This window comes from Pan paniscus, chromosome 13, assembly GCF_029289425.2.
Source record: "Pan paniscus chromosome 13, NHGRI_mPanPan1-v2.0_pri, whole genome shotgun sequence".
NCBI lineage: Eukaryota > Metazoa > Chordata > Mammalia > Primates > Hominidae > Pan > Pan paniscus.
This window is the reverse complement of record NC_073262.2, coordinates 43,486,631-43,508,806: the sequence shown is the minus strand read 5'-3', so window position 1 is coordinate 43,508,806 and position 22,176 is coordinate 43,486,631. Positions and strand designations below refer to the sequence as shown.

The window sequence follows — 22,176 nt, the reverse complement described above, 5'->3', positions numbered from 1 at the left end:
CTATATCCTTGGAGTATAGTTTGTGAACCCCCAAAATCTGAGACAGGTCTCAGTTAATTTACAAAGTTGACATTGCCCAGCTAGCTATATGTAGAAAGCTGAGACTGGATCCCTTCCTTACATCTTATACAAAAATTAATTCAAGATGGATTAAAGACTTAAATGTTAGACCTCAAACCATAAAAACCCTAGAAGAAAACCTAGGCAATACCATTCAGGACATAGGCATGGGCAAGGACTTCATGTCTAAAAACACCAAAAGCAATGGCAACAAAAGCCAAAATTGGCAAATGGGATCTAATTAAACTAAAGAGCTTCTGCACGGCAAAAGAAACTACCATCAGAGTGAACAGGCAACCTACAGAATGGGAGGAAATTTTTGCAATCTACTCATCTGACAAAGGGCTAATATCCAGAATCTACAATGAACTCAAATTTACCAGAAAAAAACAAACAACCCCATCAACAAGTGGGCGAAGGACATGAACAGACACTTCTCAAAAGAAGACATTTATGCAGCCAAAAGACACATGAAAAAATGCTCATGATCACTGGCCATCAGAGAAATGCAAATCAAAACCACAATGAGATAGCATCTCACACCAGTTAGAATGGCAATCATTAAAAAGTCAGGAAACAACAGGTGCTGGAGAGGATGTGGAGAAATAGGAACACTTTTACACTGTTGGTGGGACTGTAAACTAGTTCAACCATTGTGGAAGTCAGTGTGGTGATTCCTCAGGGATCTAGAACTAGAAATACCATTTGACCCAGCCATCCCGTTACTGGGTATATACCCAAAGGACTATGAATCATGCTGCTATAAAGACACATGCACACGTATGTTTATTGCTGCACTATTCACAATAGCAAAGACTTGGAACCAACCCAAATGTCCAACAATGATAGACTGGATTAAGAAAATGTGGCACATATACACCATGGAATACTATGCAGCCATAAAATTGATGAGTTCACGTCCTTTGTAGGGACATGGATGAAGCAAGATACCATCATTCTCAGCAAACTATCACAAGGACAAAAAACCAAACACCACATGTTCTCACTCATAGGTGGGAATTGAACAAAGAGAACACTTGGACACAGGAAGGGGAACATCACAAATTGGGTCTGTTGTAGGGTGGGGGGAGGGGGGAGGGATAGCATTATGAGACATACCTAATGTAAATGACGAGTTAATGGATGCAGCACACCAACATGGCACATGTATACATATGTAACAAACCAGCACGTTGTGCACATATACCCTGGAACTTAAAGTGTAATAAAAAAATATATATGTATAAAAATAAATGGCTAGATCCCTGAGGAATCGCCACACTGACTTCCACAATGGTTGAACTAGTTTACAGTCCCACCAACAGTGTAAAAGTGTTCCTATTTCTCCACATCCTCTCCAGCACCTGTTATTTCCTGACTTTTTAATGATTGCCATTCTAACTGGTGTGAGATGATATCTCATAGTGGTTTTGATTTGCATTTCTCTGATGGCCAGTGATGATGAGCATTTTTTCATGTGTTTTTTGGCTGCATAAATGTCTTCTTTTGAGAAGTGCCTGTTCATGTCCTTCGCCCACTTTTTGATGGGGTTGTTTGTTTTTTTCTTGTAAATTTGTTTGAGTTCACTGTAGATTCTGGATATTAGCCCTTTGTCAGATGAGTAGGTTGCAAAAATTTTCTCCCATGTTGTAGGTTGCCTATTCACTCTGATGGTAGTTTCTTTTGCTGTGCAGAAGCTCTTTAGTTTAATTAGATCCCATTTGTCAATTTTGTCTTTTGTTGCCATTGCTTTTGGTGTTTTGGACATGAAGTCCTTGCCCACGCCTATGTCCTGAATGGTAATGCCTAGGTTTTCTTCTAGGGTTTTTATGGTTTTAGGTCTAACGTTTAAATCTTTAATCCATCTTGAATTGATTTTTGTATAAGGTGTAAGGAAGGGATCCAGTTTCAGCTTTCTACATATGGCTAGCCAGTTTTCCCAGCACCATTTATTAAATAGGGAATCCTTTCCCCATTGCTTGTTTTTCTCAGGTTTGTCAAAGATCAGATAGTTGTAGGTAAGCGGCGTTATTTCTGAGGGCTCTGTTCTGTTCCATTGATCTATATTTCTGTTTTGGTACCAGTACCATGCTGTTTTGGTTACTGTAGCCTTGTAGTATAGTTTGAAGTCAGGTAGTGTGATGCCTCCAGCTTTGTTCTTTTGGCTTAGGATTGACTTGGCGATGCGGGCTCTCTTTTGGTTCCATATGAACTTTAAAGTAGTTTTTTAGAAATACCATTTGACCCAGCCATCCCATTACTGGGTATATACCCAAATGACTATAAATCATGCTGCTATAAAGACACACGCACACGTATGTTTATTGCGGCATTATTCACAATAGCAAAGACTTGGAACCAACCCAAATGTCCAACAATGATAGACTGGATTAAGAAAATGTGGCACATATACACCATGGAATACTATGCAGCCATAAAAAATGATGAGTTCGTATCCTTTGTAGGGACATGGATGAAATTGGAAACCATCATTCTCAGTAAACTATCGCAAGAACAAAAAACCAAACACCGCATATTCTCACTCATAGGTGGGAATTGAACAATGAGATCACATGGACACAGGAAGGGGAATATCATACTCTGGGGACTGTGGTGGGGAGGGGGGAGGGATAGAATTGGGAGATATACCTAATGCTAGATGACGAGTTAGTGGGTGCAGCGCACCAGCATGGCACATGTATACATATGTAACTAACCTGCACAATGTGCACATGTACCCTAAAACTTAAAGTATAATAAAAAAAAAAAAAAAGAAAAAAAAAGAAATAAATAAATGGCTGATGAGGAAAAAAAATTTAGGAAGTAGAATTCAACAACACATCAAAAAGATTATACATCATGACTAAGTGGGAATTATCTCTGGCATGCAAGGTTGGTTTAACATATGTAAATCAATCAATGTGATACATCACATTAACAAAATGAAAGATAAAACCACATGGTCACCTGAATTGATGCAGAAAAAGCATTTAACAAAATTTAGCAACCTTTCTTGATAAAACCTCTTAATAGTTTATGTATAGAAGGAAAGTTCCTCAACATAATAAAGACCATTTATCAGAAACCCATGGCCTACATCATAGTCAGTGGGGAACAACTAAAAGCTTTTCTACTAAGATTGAGTACAAGATAGGGATGCCCAGTCTCATCACTTTTATTCAACATAGTACTTGCAAGAGCAATCTGACGAGAAAAAAAAAGCAACTAAATTAAAGAAGTAAAATTATCTCTGTTTGCAGATGACAAGAATTCATTAATTCCTTTACACATTTTTAAAAGTCCTCCAACATGTTTTCTTATTCTCGTTTGCTCATAATCTTCAGTATCCATATTCTCTGATCTGTATTTTGATCTTTTAAAATACCTGTTGAGTATCCCTTATCAAAAATGCATGGAACCAGAAGTATTTTGGATTTGGGATTTTTTTCAGATATTGGAATATTTGCATTATACTTACCAGTTGAGCATACCTATTCTCCTTTGCAACAGAGTGCTAATATTCTCTTCTGTCTTTTTTGTTTTGTATGGTAGTCTATTTCCATCTTCTTCTGGAAGTTAACATCTATGCCATCAACAGTTCTCTAAATTTGTCCTGATTTTTCATGTTTCCTTCTTCAAAGATCTCTTGAGATTTTTGGTTTCTATGCCCAACTTAATTTTTGTGTAGAATCTTTAACTAGTTGTCCAGTCCCAAGAAACCCATCAAACTTCACATGTCTTTACTGACAAATGGACATTGCATTTCTCATTGATTTTACTATCTCTGGGGAGGTGTGCTCCCTGAAGGCAGCGCTTTTATTTCCAGTGAAAAAGGCACAGTTAGGCAATATGGGAAAGGCATTTCTGAATTTCAGGACCAGTCCTAAAATTGAGTTTGGGTCAGTTCTCTCTAGAAAATATTCTATTTTATTTACAAAGCAAAATTATTTTATTCCTTACAATAATATCAGAGACAGTTTCGCTACTATTTACATTCAGTCTTTTGCCCTAAGTCAAACAGTCAACTCTGGGAGGAGGAGATCTTTGAAATAAATTTATTCTGTACCCTATAGACAGACACAAATTCTTTGGAGGCCTTTAGTTATATCTCCCTAAGAACTATGAAGGAAGATAATAGGCAACTGACTTCAAAAAATTTTGTTCTATTTTTTTTGAAAACTCGACTCATTTATGCTCTCCAGTGTCTTATCTCCATACTGCTCTGTGTTTTACTTCTGAATCAATCTTCCCTCCCTCCCAAATATTTTCAATGTGACTTCTGGAAACCTCATTAGAGGACATCAACTCCATTTCTTTGCTTTAATTAAAATTCAGCTATCTCTATGGGGACATTGCTTCCCTTGACGTGTGCTCCACTGAAGGCTAGTCATTTTCCCAAAGGCTAAGGTGTCATAGAATTTATTTAATAGAAGTAGGTTGGCATAATTTTAGCTCCATATTTCCTATTCCCAACCACTATTCTTCTATTTTAATACAAAAGCCCCCTCTTTACTGTCTATCCATCTAACTATAATGTCTTCTAACTATAATGTCTTCTAACAACTGCCACATTTATTCCAGAACTTCCTCTCCACCCAAGCAACATCATTTTCTCAGTTTCCTCTGAGACTTTTTCTTGAATTCAGCCTTCCACTGCCTATATCTTAGACATTTTTTTAATGGCCTCAACTGTTCCATGTAAAGAACCATAAGCTTAAATATCCATATTTTCTTAGCCTTATTTTGATCTTTTAAAATACTTGCTGAGTATCCCTTATCGAAAATGCATGGGACCAGAAGTATTTTGGATTTTGGATATTTTTCAGATTTTGGAATATTTGCATTATACTTACCAGTTGAGTATCCTTAATTTGAAAATCTGAAATCTGAAATGCTCCAATGAACATTTCCTTTGAGCATCATGTAAGTGCTCAAAAACTTTCAGATTTTGAAGCATTTCAGATTTCAGATTTTCAGATTAGGGATATTCATTGTTTGGCTGCCTTGGCTTGGGGCCACAATTTTATCTCCTGCTAGGGCAGGCTCTTCAGACCCACTTCTTCCAGCTGCTTCAGTGTAGGGAAGTAGTTGGCAGGCTTACTGTGAAGCTCCTCCCAGACTTTAGCCAACTTCAATCTCAAGCCACAGGCAGAGAGTCTTCTTGGTGTAGTTATAGTCCTTTCCTGCCCTGTTTTATGTTGGTTAGCTCCAGCTTGAGTTCCTCTCTTGGAGCCTTTACTAAAAGTAGCAAGAAGCAAGCATCTTATACCAGACACTTGAAATGTTTTCCTCCATGTTCTTTGGAGTTAGAAGTTCAGATGCCATGTGCTCTACCTTCCATGACATCATAGATGGTGGTTTTAACAAACATTTGTCCATGGCCTAGCAAAACTCACCAGCTTTATCACTGTCACATGCTGGGGAATTCTGAGTAAATGCCACGTATTTCAGATTATCTTCTGTTCAGCTCCTCTTCCAGGTACAAAGTTTTGTGTTAGTTAAGATGCAGGTTTGGTGGCTGTGATAGAAGTTCAAAATAAGAGTGGCTTAGACAAGAAAAGAGACTATTTCCCAGTCACATAATAGAACAAGTTGTTAAGGTGGCATAGCTTTACAGGGAGGTCAGTGCTTGGGTATCTTCTATTTTTCTTTTATCCAATCACTATGGCATGGCCTTTGTGGCCCAAAAGAGCTCATCACCACATCTGCATGTTAGCTAGGGAAAAGGGGAAAATACTCCCTTCACTGACACACAGCAGTCACCAAAGCTGGTCACGTGGCTATTGAGAAGGTGCAAGGGCAGCTGGGAAAACTGCAATGCATTCTGGGTATTGGTGAGAAGGCAGCCACTCTCATCTACTCTGATATTGAGAATTACATGTGATTGCTTTTAATTTTCATGTTAAACTTATTATGTGAGTTGGAACATTAAAGAAAAAATACACAAACAAATAAACTAGAGAATATTTTCCACTCCATTCATGTGACCGCCAGTCTTTGATGGAGTTGGAGCCTGACAGAGATGAGAGGCAGAGCTCACAGGATAGAAAGATTTGAATTTGACTTTACTTTTAAATGCTTTCTTAATAACTGAGTCCAAAAGTTAAGTTAAAAAAAAAAACTTGTTTAATTCTTCCCTCTGTCTCTAGGTAGCCCTGCATTGACATTATCATGAATACATTCCATTTAAAAACCTCCTTGAAAAGACAGTTCACAAATTGCCTCTATTAATGTTTCTCAGTTTTCTAGCCAAAACAAATATCTCAAGTTGTGCATTTCCTTTACGTAACAGTGTGCAGTTGTGATAAACAAATTATACATGGAACTGACATGATCCTACAACATAAACTCTTTGAGAACTGAGGCTGTGCATTTTTTAGATTAGTAGATACTTTGCAATTTTTTTAATGGAGTCTCACTCTTCTGCCCAGGCTGGAGTGCAGTGGCATCATCTCAGCTCACTGCAACCTCTGCCTCCTGGGTTCAAGTGATTCTCCTGCCTCAGTCTCTCGAGTACCTGGGATTACAGGCATGCGCTACCACGCCCGAATACTTTTTGTATTTTTAGTAGAGACGGGGTTTCACCATGTTGGTGAGGCTGGTCTCGAAATCCTGACCTCAAGTGATCTGCCTGCCTCAGTCTCCCTAAGTGGTGGGATTACAGGCGTGAACCACCTCGCCTGGCAATCTTCTTTCAACTTAATCAGCCCTTATACACTCAAAGAGTTACTTGGATGCATGCTTTCTCATTATCTATTTTTGTCATTGCATATATCTGAGGAAGGATAATGAGACTCTACTATCAGTAGAAGGATGGTTGGATTATCAAGTGCAACACCTTATAGCCTATCTTGACTTTTCTCCCAAACTTCATGGAAGAAAAGATGGGATTTTCTGACTCTTTTTAACTTCCTAGGACTAGAGAGCCAGGAAGACAGAAAAAAGGGGCAAAAGGGGCCTTACTTTTAACTTGGTACAAAGTTTATAATGGGAACATAATAGTTCCAGAAAGCAGAATAGAAGAATCTTATTAAAGAAACCAAGACAGGGAGCTTCATTAACATTCTGCTCTTGAACTCATGCTTTTGTTATATACTTATGTGTAGGGCTATTCTGAGGACCTACTATTCATTTTTTCAAATAATTCATATTTTAATGTATTTACGTAGGTAATTTACATGACATTATTTTTAGAAATCATGACCTATTTCAACCTGTCATTGTTATCTATGGCTTAATTTCTGTGAAAAGCAATGAAGTCTGTCTGCAATATAGCTATGATGATCTCTAATTTTGTAGTTCTCTAATTTGTTCACACATTTAGAATGACCTTTTATGCCTTTCCAACTATGGCATCTTCTATTATTATATGATTTGGGTTGAAATGTTCACCAATACATAGTGCTTGAAATGCATATTAAAAAAGTATGAACAAGGGAGAATAGAAATTGATACAGAAGCAGTAATACACAGTGTTCTCAAACAATCCACCCAAGTTGCCATTTCTAGTTTCATGTCTCATAATTCAAAATCCTGGGGAGCTGCCACTGAATCATTTCTTCTCCTAATCATAAATACCTAGACCCAATACACCAGGGAATACCAGGATCTTGAAAAAAATGAAAGAATGGAATAAAAAATCAGCCTCAGGAAAGCAGCCTAAATATATTTGAAGATGACAGATTGGTAGGTAGGTAGGTAGGTAGATAGGTAGATAGATACCTAGATAGATAGATAGATAGATAGATAGATAGATAGATAGATAGATATTCCAAGACTATAAAACTATGAACCAATTTTTAAAATCATATAATCTTCTAATATTATGCTGAGCTGAGATCACCTGCTTATATAAAATTCAAGACACATTCAAAGAGATCTTTCAGTGATAATTTTTTAATCAGAAGGAAAAAGTTTTAGATGCTACTTGAGAAAAGGACAAAGTATAGGTGGAGTTTCTCTTTTTTGCCAGTTGTTATTACTTAATTACACTATCTTTCTGGCCATAAAATGAACAAAAGGATTCATTCACTTGTCTCATTAGGTATTAAGCATCAGTTGTCAATTCATTCATTTCACACATTTCACTAGTGACACTGAATACTGCAGAGCCTAAGATGAAAGGGGAAGCAATTCACAGGCCGATGAGAAGATGCACGATTGCCATTCAGGTACTGAGGGCTGCAACAGAGGAAGGGTGGTAAGGGCACTAATGAATTCTTGCTATTTTCTGATCATTGTCTCTTCCTAATAACAGCTCCCTGGAAAAGGTACTATTAATCCCTAAAGAAACTAAAATTCAGAAAGATTAAATGACTTTCCCCAAATCACAAAACCAATATGCAATAGAGCCATAAATCCAATTCAGGCCTGTCTCATATCACAATTATTTTCTATCTGCTACACCAAGTGGCATCCTTGAGTTTTGCAAGATGCCCTCAGTGCCAAGGCATGAGTCCTTACCAGGGAAACTTTCTTTCTTTCTTTCTATCTTTTTTTTTTTTTTTTGATGGAGTCTCACTCTATAGCCCAAGGTGGAGTGCTGTGGTGCAATCTTGGCTCACTGCAACCTCTGCCTACCAGGCTCAAGTAATTCTCCTGCCTCAGCCTCTGGAGCAGCTGGAATTACAGGCATGTGCCACCATACCTGGTGAGTTTTTTGTATTTTAGTAAAGACGGGGTTTCACCATGGTGCCCAGGGCAGTCTCGAACTCCTGAGCTCAGGCAATCCACCCGCCTCAGTCTCCCAAAGTGCTGAGATTCAGAGAAATTTTCATGGAGAGGGGACAGATGGAGTCATTTCTTGTGGGATGAACATGAGTACCATGGGTAGACTGAGGTTGGGAAAGATTTTCCAGACAATTGGAAGAGCATATGAAAGACACAGATTTTGAGAAATGTCAAGTCTAGGGAACTGCAAGCCTTTTAGCACAAGAAAGCCACTGTGGACTGTAGAGGCAGGATGCCTAGACTCAAATCCCAATGGCTACACTTCTAAGCTTTGCAATTTTGGCAAGTTTTTACCCTCTTTTTTTATCTATAAAATATAGATTATATATATATATAGATATAGATATATAGATAGATAATAATAGTACCTGCCTAATAAAGTTGTCAAAGATTAAATGTTATATGTGAAGTATTTTGTACAGTGATAGGAACCCAGGAAGGGCTCTATGAATATTATATATTATTATTATTCTAAAGTAGCCAGAATACAATTGTCAAAGGAGATAGTGGCAGGAGATAAGTTTGAATTGAAAGACTGAGGCCAGAACATAAAGTGCCTCCTATATTATATTTTATATAATTGGAACATCATTGAAAGATTTAAGTATTATTTATGTGTGTATGTGTGTTTTATATAATTAATTCTAGTTCATCATTTTAAAATATCTTTCTGGTGTCACTGTGAACAACAGATGAGAAGAAGTGAATCCTGAGTTAAGGAGACCAGCTCTCTGATTACTGCAATAATCCAGGGAGGGTACCATAAGGATTTCAACTGGAAATGAGTCCATCGTGATGGAGAGGAAGGACAGGGCTGAAAAATACTTAGGAAGTAGTATCAGTAGGACTTGGTTAAGAGAGAGCAGAGGCAGGCTACAGGGGTTGGAGGTGTCAATCACAGAGATAGGGAAAATGGGAGGAGAAGCAGGCTTTGAAAAAGTGGCTTGTCTTGTAAAATTATGTCCTATTAAAACAGTAAAAGAAATTAATATATTCAATCCCAAAATACAGGTACAATTCTTTTTGAAAGAGTTACCCAGATAATCTTGCTTGAAGTTTTCAGTTAAAGAAATTTCTTGTTAACAAGTAATGTAGTCATAGAAGAAAACACTTAAAACTTTATTGAATAAAGCTAATAAATCATTTAATATAATTTATAGGAAACTGTTACATAACACACACATTCAATACTTTTTGCTAAAGTGTAAATTAATGGAAGGAGAGCACACACACAGAGGTTGAATTATGTTTATGACTTTATTAGTCAAGAATACAAAATTGAGTAGCTACATCAAGCAGAAGCACACAAAGCAGAAGCTTTACAATCCAGCACAGAATCCCTTGACTTCCAAATTCCCGAAACAGACATATAAATACAGATGACATTGTCAGAACAAAATAGGGTCTCACCAGACCTATAATGTTCTTTTCTTGATATGCACATGAATTGCATACGGTCATATGGTGTCAATTACCATTATTTCCTCTGGGCTTAGCTATCCATCTAAGGAGAATTTACACCAACACTGTACTTCTACTTGCAAGAATATATGAAAGCATAGTTAACTTCTGGCTTAGGACCCCAACTCAGGATCAACAAAGCAGTCCTCTTGGGGGAAGCCCATTTCGCTACAATTTAAAGTCATTATAAGCATTAAATAAAAGCTAAGTACTTGTAATCAAGTGTGTTATAATGCAGTTAGGGAATTAGATTTCAGGTGTTTATTTTTAACAGAAATCCATTAATTCTGACACCTAAGGCAAATGCTAGTCAACATGAATGGAGAAACTTTTGATTAGTGGTATATGTTTTCAGATTTCTGGAACATTCATAGATGCTTCAATGTCTTATGTACTGAAATTTTTTAAACCATTGTTTTCTCTAGAAACTAATGAAATTCATCATAAACTCATTTTTCAATATTAAAACATAGTCATAAGTAGAATATTAATCTTATATTAATTAAGATGTTAGCATATGTGAAATTTAATACTTCCTGAAAGGAAATGTCTAAAAGAAACTGTTTTAATTCTTCAACCACAAGGACTACACGGAGCAGTTTCAGCACCAGGGATAGTTTTCTTCCTGGATAACAGCGAATGCTCTAATACTGATGAGTAAATCCTGTGTGTCTAACTTCAAATTAATTGTTAGGTTTATATGAATGAGTATAACATGATAGTTAGGAGCATAGGCACAAAGGAAACATTCAGATTTGGTGTTGTTGTCCTTGCTATTATTCTTGTTGTATGTGAGGCTGTTATGATAAAAGATACTGATTTAGGTCAAATACACATATTACTTGTGGAAAATTAATAACTAATTAAATATTTCTTGTTTCATACACATTAATTTTAAATACAGCCCAACAATGGACCACTATTTCTCAATACAAGAAAGTAATACATAAAAATCATGAAGTTCTTCAATCAAACTTAAATAATGCTTATTGCAAACATAAAACATAAAAAACAACACATTTTTAAAGAAATATTATCTTTCCAAACATAGCCATATAATTCCTCTGTATTAGAATTTTTCACAGGAATTCTAACTAGTATATTTTTTGTACATGCTTTAAAGAATAAAAAAATTTGAACTGTTGACCAAATGTGATATATTATATACTATTGTGTGTATTTTAAAGTGAGGGTAAAAAAAGACACCAAAGCCTCTGGGAAGTTAAACTATAAATTAACTTACAGAATTAATTAATTAGGAAGTTAAACTATAATTAACTTACAGAAGTTACCAAGAGGTGTTAATGCCTACCCTAGGAATGACTATAAATCTATTAGTTAGAATTTTCATATATCTCAATTTTTAATATGTAATTGTTTTGAAAAATTTGGCCAATTTGAAAAAACCATTAATATGTAAATAAATATATCTATATTAATACATATTCTTTATTAATTCTTTATTAGATACTAATCTGGGTTCTGCACAATTTTGTATCTGGCCATTTATTTGTTTTATATGCCAGTAACAAATATAAAACTTTTTGAAGCCACCAATATATTTTTAATGGATGGAGCCATCTCTATGCTGATATATCACAGTTACTACACCAATTTATAGTTAAGAGATATCTGAATGTGATGTTGGACCTAGGAAACTAGTACTTGTAAACCCAATCACCAGGAATGCATGGTTGAATGGCCAAAATTCAGGAAACGTACAGGTGGATAAACCAATGATCCATTAACCTAACAGTATAATGGTTCCCAGGAACCAAGGGGAACAAAATTGGTTGGAGAAGAAATATACGATACTTGCAGAAAAAAAAAAAAAAAAAACTTGCTGCTAAGGCCAGGTTCCTTACTGGCATGCCAACCCTCCATCCTGGGGGTAGCCAGTCCTGAGTGAGCCTGGCCTGAGGTTCGCTGGTAATCACTACACATGTCTAGCTAGTGGCATTCCTTGGTCAGATTTGAATGTAGAGATAGAAAGCAAACAAACAGTTACCTAAAGACAGTAATTCTCTGCCATCCACAGGAGGGTTTTGCCTAGCATTCACATGCATGTTGCTACAGTACAATTGATTCATTAATTAACTTTAGCCAGTTACTTAGTAAACTCAGGTCAACAAGAGAGGAGGCAATGCTTTCATTCCTAGCTGAAACCATACATACTGAGGATCTAATAATGAGTGCATACATCAACAACTGAGTTTTTTTACTTTCAAAATATTTTGTGGTATCATGAAAACATGGTGTAAATCCCAAGGGAAATTTGTCTAGAGATTTGACAAAGCTTTATCTTGCTGTCCAATTAGAAAATGGATGACTGGAAAGGTTCTTCTAAAAACTGTCTAAGATACTTATTGCCAGAATTTTCTTGAGGAGAAACTGTTGGTTCAGTTCCACCTACATTCCCTTACCTCAATCATGTAATCCTGAGCACCTGCTCCTCAAGAGTCAATGCTTTCCTTCAAAGGATCCTTATACATACACTGGAGCTGACACACAAAACTGCCTTGCTGCATTTTTGAAGATCTCAAATTTGGCCTCTCGTTTACATTATCCTTCATTTTGTTCATCACATTTCCAGTTTCCTGACTGTTTACCAAACTTTATATTGCCTTCCTATTCCATTCTTGAGGATCCATGGTCACTGCAACTGTCTTTTCAGGTTTGCCCCAACTGTGGCTTGTGTGACCAGTTTTGATTCCTTGCCATTTGATTCCTGACCACTAGCTCTGGGCATGGAACCTGCCTAGCTCCAATTTTTTTTTTTTTTGAGAGGGAGTCTTGCTCTGTTGGCCAGGCTGGAGTGCAGTGGCCACTGCAACCTCTGCCTCCCGGGTTTAAGCGATTCGCCTGCCTCAGCCTCCCGAGTAGCTGGGATTGCAGGTATGCGCCACCACACCCGGCTTATTTTTGTATTTTTAGTAGAGACGGGATTTCCCCATGTTGGCCAGGCTGGTCTCAAACTTCCTACCTCAGGTGATCCGCCCGCCTCGGCCTCCCAAAGTGCTGGGATTACAGGCGTGAGCCACCACGCCCGGCCCTGCTTAGCTCCTTTTAACATCCCCCACAACTTGTCACACACTTTATCCAAAGCAGTTCCCTGCTCTGAGTCTACGAGCCGTGACTCACAACTGCCTGTATTTCCAGATGACTGGAATTACTGCTCCATTCCAGACTGCTGCCAGAATTAATGCTATTGCTTTCTCTGTAATACTTTGTACTTTTCAAAGGATCATAATTTATCTCATTTGTGCTTACAACCCCTTGCTATAATGAGAGCTGTTCATTCCTATGCTCTCATTCCTATTTCATTGGTAAGAAAGTCAAGACTCCAAGAGGCCAAATAATTTACTTAACACAACAATGATGATTCAATACTTTGAATGCTAGTTTTGAGGACATTATTATTCCCCCAAAATCATGTTTTAGGGAATTTAACAGTCCCATAGAGGAATGATTTTATTCTGACTTTAAAACCTTTTGTTTTTCTTCCTTTAATATGTGACACATTGCCTTGTAATGTAAGTAATCTGTGTCAAACTATTGAATGTATTGAATTTTTAGAATTTTTACCTTTAAGTTATTTCCTCCTTTCTTTCCTTGAGACATTTATCAATTATTTACCATGTATCAATCAATGAGCCTAGCTTATTGCTGCAGAGTTTATTTATAAGCTATAGTCCCTGCCTTCAAGTAGTGCTAACGTAGTCAGGAAAAAATTGTATAACAAATTACTACAAGACTATATTTTTTTCATAAAAATAAATACCATAAAAAAGTATCATTTTCTGAAATCATATTATTTATATACATTTTACTAGTTTATTGTCTGTGACCTGTATTAGAACATAAGCTATATGAGGACGGGGACTTTGTTTCATTTACCGCTATATTTCCTGTACCTTGAAACTACACATGGCTTGCAAGATACATTCAATAGGTACGTGTAGTAAGGAATAAAATGTTAGTTCTCCTTTAGGCTTTTAAGGGCGCCTGTAGTCCCAGCTACTCCGGAGGCTGAGGCAGGAGAATGGCGTGAACCCCGGGGGGCGGAGCCTGCAGCGAGCCGAGATCGCGCCACTGCACTCCGGCCTGGGCGACAGAGCAAGACTCTGTTTAAAAAAAAAAAAAAAAAAAAATTCTCATGTTTCTAGTGAATGAAGACTGTTTATTAGATACCACATGAGTGGCACTCATTGCATAATCAGTTAGTAGATTTACTTTTACATCTATTTTTTGAGTGGTCCCAGCAATAATTGGTGAAACATGGTGTAAGAACCAACCATTACCCTTGTTTTATAAATGACGAAACATACTCCAAGATTATGTGAATGGAAAAGGAAACATGGGAAAATCATATTTCTGAACATGGTTTGTACAATTACAGGTTTTGCTTTAGGAAGACTCACTATTAAATGTGTGTGAGTGTGTGTGTATGTTTTTATTATAATAGTATATATGCTTATTGCAAATCATTTAAAAATAAATGTGAAGAAGAAATGGAAAGTCGCCCGTAATCTCATTGCTCCATGGTCACTATTGTAAACATTTGACATTTGTTAAATCTATTATTTATGTCCTGTATTCAAAGTAGTGTGGAGGTAGGCAAGATCACTGGACTAGTCAGGAAATTTGAATAGTCTACCTGTCTGTTACCTTAGCTTTTGACCTTGGTGTAGGGATTCCATGATTACCAACATTTAATTTTTAAAATTATTTCTTACCTTACCTTCTTCTCCAGTTTCTACTGTTATTTCTATTAAATAAATATGACTTGGTTTTGCAGTGAGATAGCTAGATTAACAGCATTGCCTTTATAGTCAGTGAAGAATAAAAGATGATGTTTCACTTAGCTCATGTAGTTCTAGTTCTCAAGAATATGATATGTGATACTTTTTGAAATATTAAAAGTCATTTAAACAGTATCCATTTGACTATATAAAAGCCTAGCTAGGCTCTCCATGAAGGGAGCAATTCAAATAGATGGTTTGTAACATCTTTTTCAGTTTTAAAATATGGATATGCTGATTCCTTTGCACATTGATATATGAACTCATTCTTCCTTCTTATTATTCCCCAAGTGGTAATTATTTTGCTTCTAGACCAGCAAGCTAATATATCAAAAACTCTTACATGTAAATGTAGTTGTTTAAAAATATTTATGCTGTGTAATGTCTGTAATTTATGAGTTACAGACATGATATCCATTATATTTTTGCCTAATAATTCATTTTTAGGAAAAACTAAGAATAAAGTTATTCTTTGTATTTTTACCAATCTTTTCCCAACCAAGTGTTACTGAAACTGTCATTCCAAAATCTTTTTACCTTTTAAGGTTCTCACTTTTGAGGCTGAGAACTATGAAACTAGTATTCAAATTTGCATTCATTGTTGTAATTTCTGGCAGCATGTCCAATTTACTTCTACTGTTAGGTGCTTGTTTGTTGTACTTATGAAGAACTAAGAAGGATTTTCTAGTAGCCCAGAGTTATGTTATTTTTTGCTTAGTGACAATTTTTACAAGAGACCTTATTATAATGAAACCAATGAAATGCATCACAGTACCTTTTTCAGAGTGCCAGTGGCTTATGAGATATTTTTTGATGTAAACTTGTTAAAGCCATGTAACTAACCAAGCTTATATCCTTACTGTAGAACTAGAGACATATTATAAATATTTATAACAAACAAAATTGGGGTAAGAATCCCTCATTTGTTCTATTTTTTGGTCAGTCAATAAATATATTTTTAAAAATTTGTGTCTGTGACTGGTTTTGGTAACAGTGTAATACTGGCCTCATAGAATGAGTTTGGAAGTATTCCTTCCTCCTCTATTTGGAATTATGCCCTTCTCTATTTTTCAGAATAGTTTGAGTGGAATTAATATTAGTTCTTTAAATGTTTGGTTAGAATTCAGCAGTGAAGCTATCATTTCCCAGACTTTTCTTTACTGGGAGACTTTTATTACAACTTCAGTCTTGTAACTTGTTATTAGTCTGTTCAGGTTTTGGATTTCTTCCTGGTTCAATCTTGGTAGTTGTATATGTGTAGCAATTCATAAATTTCTTCTAGATTTTCCAATTAATTTGCATGTAGTTGCCCACAGTAGCCGCTAATGATCCTTTGAATTTTTGCAGTATCAGTTGTAGTGTCTCCTTTTTTATTTCTGATTTTCTTTATTTGGATCTTCTCTCTTAGTCTGGCTAAAGATTTGTCAATTTTGGTTAGCTTTCCAGAAAATAAACTTTTCATTTCTTTGATCTTTTGTATTTTTTATTTCAATTTTATTTATTTCTGCTCTGATCTTTATTATTTCTTTTCTTCTGTTAATTTTGGATTTGGTGTGCTCTTGATCATTCAGTTCTTTAAGATGCAGCATTTGATTGTTTATTTGATATTTTTCCTCTTTTTTGATATTGGCACTTATAAACATCACTCTTAGTACAACTTTTGTTGTATCCCATAGATTTTGGTATGTTGTGTTTCTATTATTATTTGTTTCAAGAAATTTTTCAATTTCTTTCTTAATTTCTTCATTGACCCACTTGTCATTCAGGAGCATATTGTTTGATTTCCATGTATTTGTATAGTTTCCGAAATTTCTCTTGGTATTTCTAGTTTTATTCCATTGTTGTCAGAGAAGATGCTTTATATTATTTCATTTTTTTGGAATGTTTCAAGATTTGTTTTGTGATCTAACATATGGTCTGTCTTTTCAACTGATCCATGTGCTGAGGAAAATAATGTGTATTCTGCAGCTTCTGGATGAAATGTTCTGTAAATATCTATTAGCTCAATTTGGTCTGCAGTGAAGATTAATTCTGATGTTTCTTTGTTTTCTTTCTGGAAGATGTGTCCAATGCTGAAAGTGAGGTTTTGAAGTCTGCAGATATTATGGAGCCTATAGCTGTCTTTAGCTGTAATAGTATTTCCTTTATATATCTGGGTGCTCCAGTGTTGGGTGCATATATGTTGAAATTATTATATCCTCTTGCTTAATTGACCCCCTTATCTTTATATGGTGACCTTCTTTGTCTCTTTTTATAGTTAGCTTTTGTCTTGAAATTTCTTTTGCCTGATATAAGTATAGTGACTTCTGCTCTTTTTTTGGTTTTCTTTGGCATGGGATATCTTTTTCCATCTGTTTATTTTCAGTCTTTATGTGTCTCTATAGGTGAAGTGTGTTTCTTTTAGGCAACAGATCAATAGGTCTTGTTTTTTCATCCATTTAGTTAGTCTGTGTCTTTTGATTGGAGAGTTTAGTGTATTTACATTCACTGTTATTATTAAGTAAGGATCTACTCTAGCCATTTTGTTTTTGGTTTTCTGGTTGTTTTGTGGTCTTCTTTCTTGCATTCTTGTCTTCCTCTAGTGAAGATGATTTTCTCTGGTGATTTAGTTTCTTGATTTTTATTTTTTTGTGTGTCCATTGTATGTTTTTTGGTTTGAGGTTACCATGAGCCTTGCAAATGCTGTCTTATCACTCATCATTTTAACCTGATAACATGATACTATTTGCATAAGCAAACAAGCAAAAAGAAAACTAGTAAAAACTTGCCTTAACCTCATTTCCTTGCTTTTTAACTTTTCATTGTTTCTGTTTATATCTTATTATACTGCCTATGTCTTGAAAAGTTGTTGTAGTTATTATTGTTGTTTAATTCATCATTTAGTCTTTCTACCTAGGATAAGAGTAGTTTGCAAACCACAGTAACAGTGTTTATAACATTCTGTATTTTTCTGTGTACTTATATTATCAGTAAGTTTTGTATTTTCAGGTGATCATTTATTGCTCATTAATGCCCTTTTCTTTCTGATTGAAGTACCCCCTTTAGCATTTCTTGTAGGACAGGTCTGGCGTTGATGAAATCCCTTAGCTTTTATTTGTTTGGGTAAGTCTTTATTTCCTCTTCATGGTCAAATGATATTTTCACTGGATATACTATTCTAGGGTAAAAGTTTTTTTCCCTCAGCAATATAAATATGTCATGCCACTGTCTCCTGGCATATAAGGTTTTCACTGAAAAGTCTGCTGCCAGATGTATTGGGACTCCTTTGTATGTTATTGTTTATTTCTCTTGCAGCTTTTAGGATTCTTATTTTATTCTTGACCTTTGGGTGTTTGATTATTAAATGTCTTGAGGTAGTCTTCTTTGGGTTAAATCTGCTTGGTATTCTATAACCTTCTTGTACTTGGATATTTTCTCTAGGTTTGGGTAGTTCTCTGTTATTGGAATGTTTACTCAAAATAAACTTTCTAACCCTGTTCTCTACCTCTTTTTCAAGGCCAATACCTCTTAGATTTGCCCTTTTGAGGCTATTCCCTAGATCGTGTATGCATGTGTCATTGGTTTTTATTCTTTTTTCTCCTCTGTGTGTTTTCAAATAGCCTTTCTTCAGAAGCTCATTAATTCTTTCCTCTGCTTGATCCAGTTTGCTCTTGAAGGACTTGATGCATTCTTAAGTATGCGAATTGCATTTTTGAGCTCCAGAATTTCTGCTCGAGTTTTAAAAATTATTTCAATATCTTTGTTAAATTTATCTGATAGAATTCTGAATCCCTTCTCTGTGTTATCTTGAATTTCTTTGAGTTTCCTCAACACAGCTATTTTGAATTCTCCATGTGAAAGATCACATATCTTTGTTTCTTGAGGATTGATTCTTGGTGCCTTATTTAGTTCATTTGGTGAGGTCATGTTTTTCTGGATGGTGTTAATGCTAGTAGATGTTCCTTGGGGCCTGAGCATTGAAGAGTTAGGTATTTATTGTACTCCTCATTGCCTGAGCTTATTTGTAGCCATCCTTCTTGGGAAGGCTTTCCAGTGACACTGTGGTTCTTGCAGACTTGTAGAGGTACTGCCTTGATGGCCTTGGATAAGATCTGGGATAATTCTCTAGATTACCAGGCAGAGTCTCTTTTTCTCTTCCCTTACTTTCTCCCAAGCCCACAGAGTCTCTCTCTCTCTCTCTGTTCTGAGATACCTAAAGCTGGGGCTGATATGATGTATGATACAAGCACCCCTATGACCACCACCATCATGACTGTGCTGGGTCACACCTGAAGCAAGCACAGTGCTGGGCCTTGCCTTAATCACTCCTTGGCTATAGCCTATGTTCACTCAAGGCCCTGGGGCTCTACAATTAGCAGGTAGCAAAGTCAGCTGGGCCTGTGTCCTTCTCTTCAGGGTGGCAAAGTCCCCCTGGCCACCAGTGGGTCCAGAGATGCCATACAGGAGTCAGGGACTAGAGTCAAAAACCTTAGAAATCTACCTGGCATTGTGTTGTATTGCGGCTGAGCTGGCACTCAAACCACAAGACACAATCCTTCCCACTCTTTCCACTTTTTCTCCTTTCCAAAAGCTGAGGAGCCTCACCCTGTAGCCACTGCCACTCCTGGCCATGAGGAGTACTGCCAAAGTACCATCGATGTTCCCTTAAGGAGAAAGGGCTCTTATATCAGCTTGTGGTGAATATTGCCTGGCCTGGGACTCACCCGTCAGGGCAGTGGGCTCCCCTTTGGCCCAGGGCAGGTCTAGAAATGCTGTCCAAGAGTCAAGTCCTAGAATTGGGGACCCCAAGAGCCCACTTGGTGCTCTACCCCACGGTGGTGGTGTTGGTACCTAAGATGCAAGACAAAGTCCCCTTTACTCTTCCTTCTGTTTTTATCAAGTTATTCCTAAATCTTATCATTCTTTAGACCAAAAGGATATCCAGTTTGACAGTGTTCTTTTTTAAGAATGATGCTTATAACTGAATATAATAGTTCCTATGGGATTCAATCAACAGATAGTAACAGAGTAGTATTATGTTATTTTATTCTGTGTGTATTTGTCTATTACTGCACTTAAAATACGAAACGGGAGGGGCAGTATGACTTTGGACTCATTTGCCATAATGCTGAAGTCAAATGTGTTGCTGTTAAATCAGCTTTCTTTACCCAATTCACATTTGTGCTTTAAAAAAAAGCATTACAAGACCTTGCATATTTCTGTTCAACTTATTTTTAACATTCATTTCATTATTGCAACATTTATTGTAAGTTGTATCAGTTTCATATTTCTTCATCTTCTATATATGGAGATTATGCCCCAGTTACATCTCTTTATCTGTAAGACTAGTAATATCTAAAAAGAAAATGAATTTCGTGTCTTAAAATTTATCCTTAGTAAATTCTATATTTTCTGTTGATTATCACTTTTAAAGGCCAAACCCTCTTTTTAGGAATTTTTCCTGAATCGCACCCAGGAATCACATGCTGTAGTTTGCTCTGTTTTACTAGACTTGAAATCACCCTTTCCCATTTATGTGAAAATTAGATTTCTGTTTGTAGGGAAAAGAAAGAGAGATCAGACTGTTACTGTGTCTATGTAGAAAGGGAAGACATAAGAAATTCCATTGTGACCTGTACCTTGAACAATTGCTTCGCTGAGATGCTGTTAATTTGTAACTTTGCCCCAGCCACTTTGCCCCAGCCACTTTGCCCCAACATTGAGCTCACAAAAACATGTGTTGTATGGAATCAAGGTTTAAGGGATCTAGGACTGTGCAGGATGTGCCTTGTTAACAAAATGTTTACAAGCAGTATGCTTGGTAAAAGTCATCGCCATTCTCTAGTCTCGATAAACCAGGGGCACAGTGCACTGTGGAAAGCCACAGGGACCTCTGCCCTGGAAAGCCGGGTATTGTCCAAGGTTTCTCCCCATGTGATAGTCTGAAATATGGCCTCATGGGATAAGAAAGACCTGACCATCCCCCAGCCTGACACCCGTGTAGGGTCTGTGCTGAGGTGGATTAGTAAAACAGGAAAGCTTCTTGCAGTTGAGATAGAGGAAGGCCACTGTCTCCTGCCTGCCCCTGGGAACTGAATGTCTCAGTATAAAACCCGATTGTACATTTGTTCAGTTCTGAGATAGGAGAAAAACCGCCCTATGGCGGGAGGCGAGACATGTTGGCAGCAATGCTGCCTTGTTATTCTTTACTCCACTGAGATGTTTGGGTGGAGAGAAACATAAATCTGGCCTACGTGCACATCCAGGCATCATACCTCCCCTTGAACTTAATTATGACATAGATTCTTTTGCTCACATGTTTTTTTGTTGACCTTCTCCCTGTTATCACCCTGCTCTCCTACTGCATTCCTCTTGCTGAGATAATGAAAATAATAATCAATAAAAACTGAGGGAACTCAGAGACCGGTGCTGGTTCAGGTCCTTGGTATGCTGAGTGCTGGTCTCCTGGGCCTACTGTTGTTTCTCTATGCTTTGTCTCTGTGTCTTATTTCTTTTCTCAGTCTCTCATCCCACCTGATGAGATATCCCACAGGTGTGGAGGGGCAGGCCACCCCTTCAGTGTTCGCTACTTTCAGTGCTTACAATGCCTGTCATTTATCTGTAGCTCTTATACTTTTTATAAAAAATAATTTTATACCAAAAGCCTTGAAACTTTTTTAGAGTAGTAGCTTTGAATTGTTGTTATTATTTTATTCTACTGTTATTGGTAACCTCCCATGTTAACACTATTGTTTCTTTCTGTTTACTTTCAGTTGGTTGGCAGAGAATTTGAACTGGAGATGAACTTTATTATCCAGGATGCTGAGAGTATAACATGCATGACAGAGCTTTTAGAGCACTGTGATGTAACATGTCAAGCAGAAATAGGGAGCATGTTTACAGCCATTCTATGAAAAAGTGTTCGGAATGTACAGACTAGCACAGAAGCTGGACTAATTGAACAAGTATTGCTGAAAATGAGTGCTGTAGATGACATGATAGCAGGTATGGGGTTGTCTGTCAGGAAAGTATAACTTAAATGTTTATAAAGTTTCACATACTTCTCTTTATATTCTATAGGTAATGTAGATTTGCTGACACTGCTTTGATTTAAAATAAATGGAAATGTATCGAAATTTTACTT

General features: G+C 36.7%; 1 non-coding gene across 4 annotated transcripts in view; it reads left to right on the top strand.

Annotated features, from left to right (window-relative positions):
* LOC100977320 (uncharacterized) overlaps positions 1 to 22,168 on the top strand; it is a 49,428-nt gene extending 27,260 nt beyond the window's left edge. For all 4 annotated transcript variants that reach the window (XR_010109342.1, XR_010109344.1, XR_008624496.2 and 1 more), the window contains exon 6: positions 21,806 to 22,168. This is a non-coding gene — a transcript (uncharacterized LOC100977320). The remainder of the gene's footprint in view (positions 1 to 21,805) is intronic.
* The last annotated feature ends 8 nt before the right edge of the window (positions 22,169 to 22,176 follow it).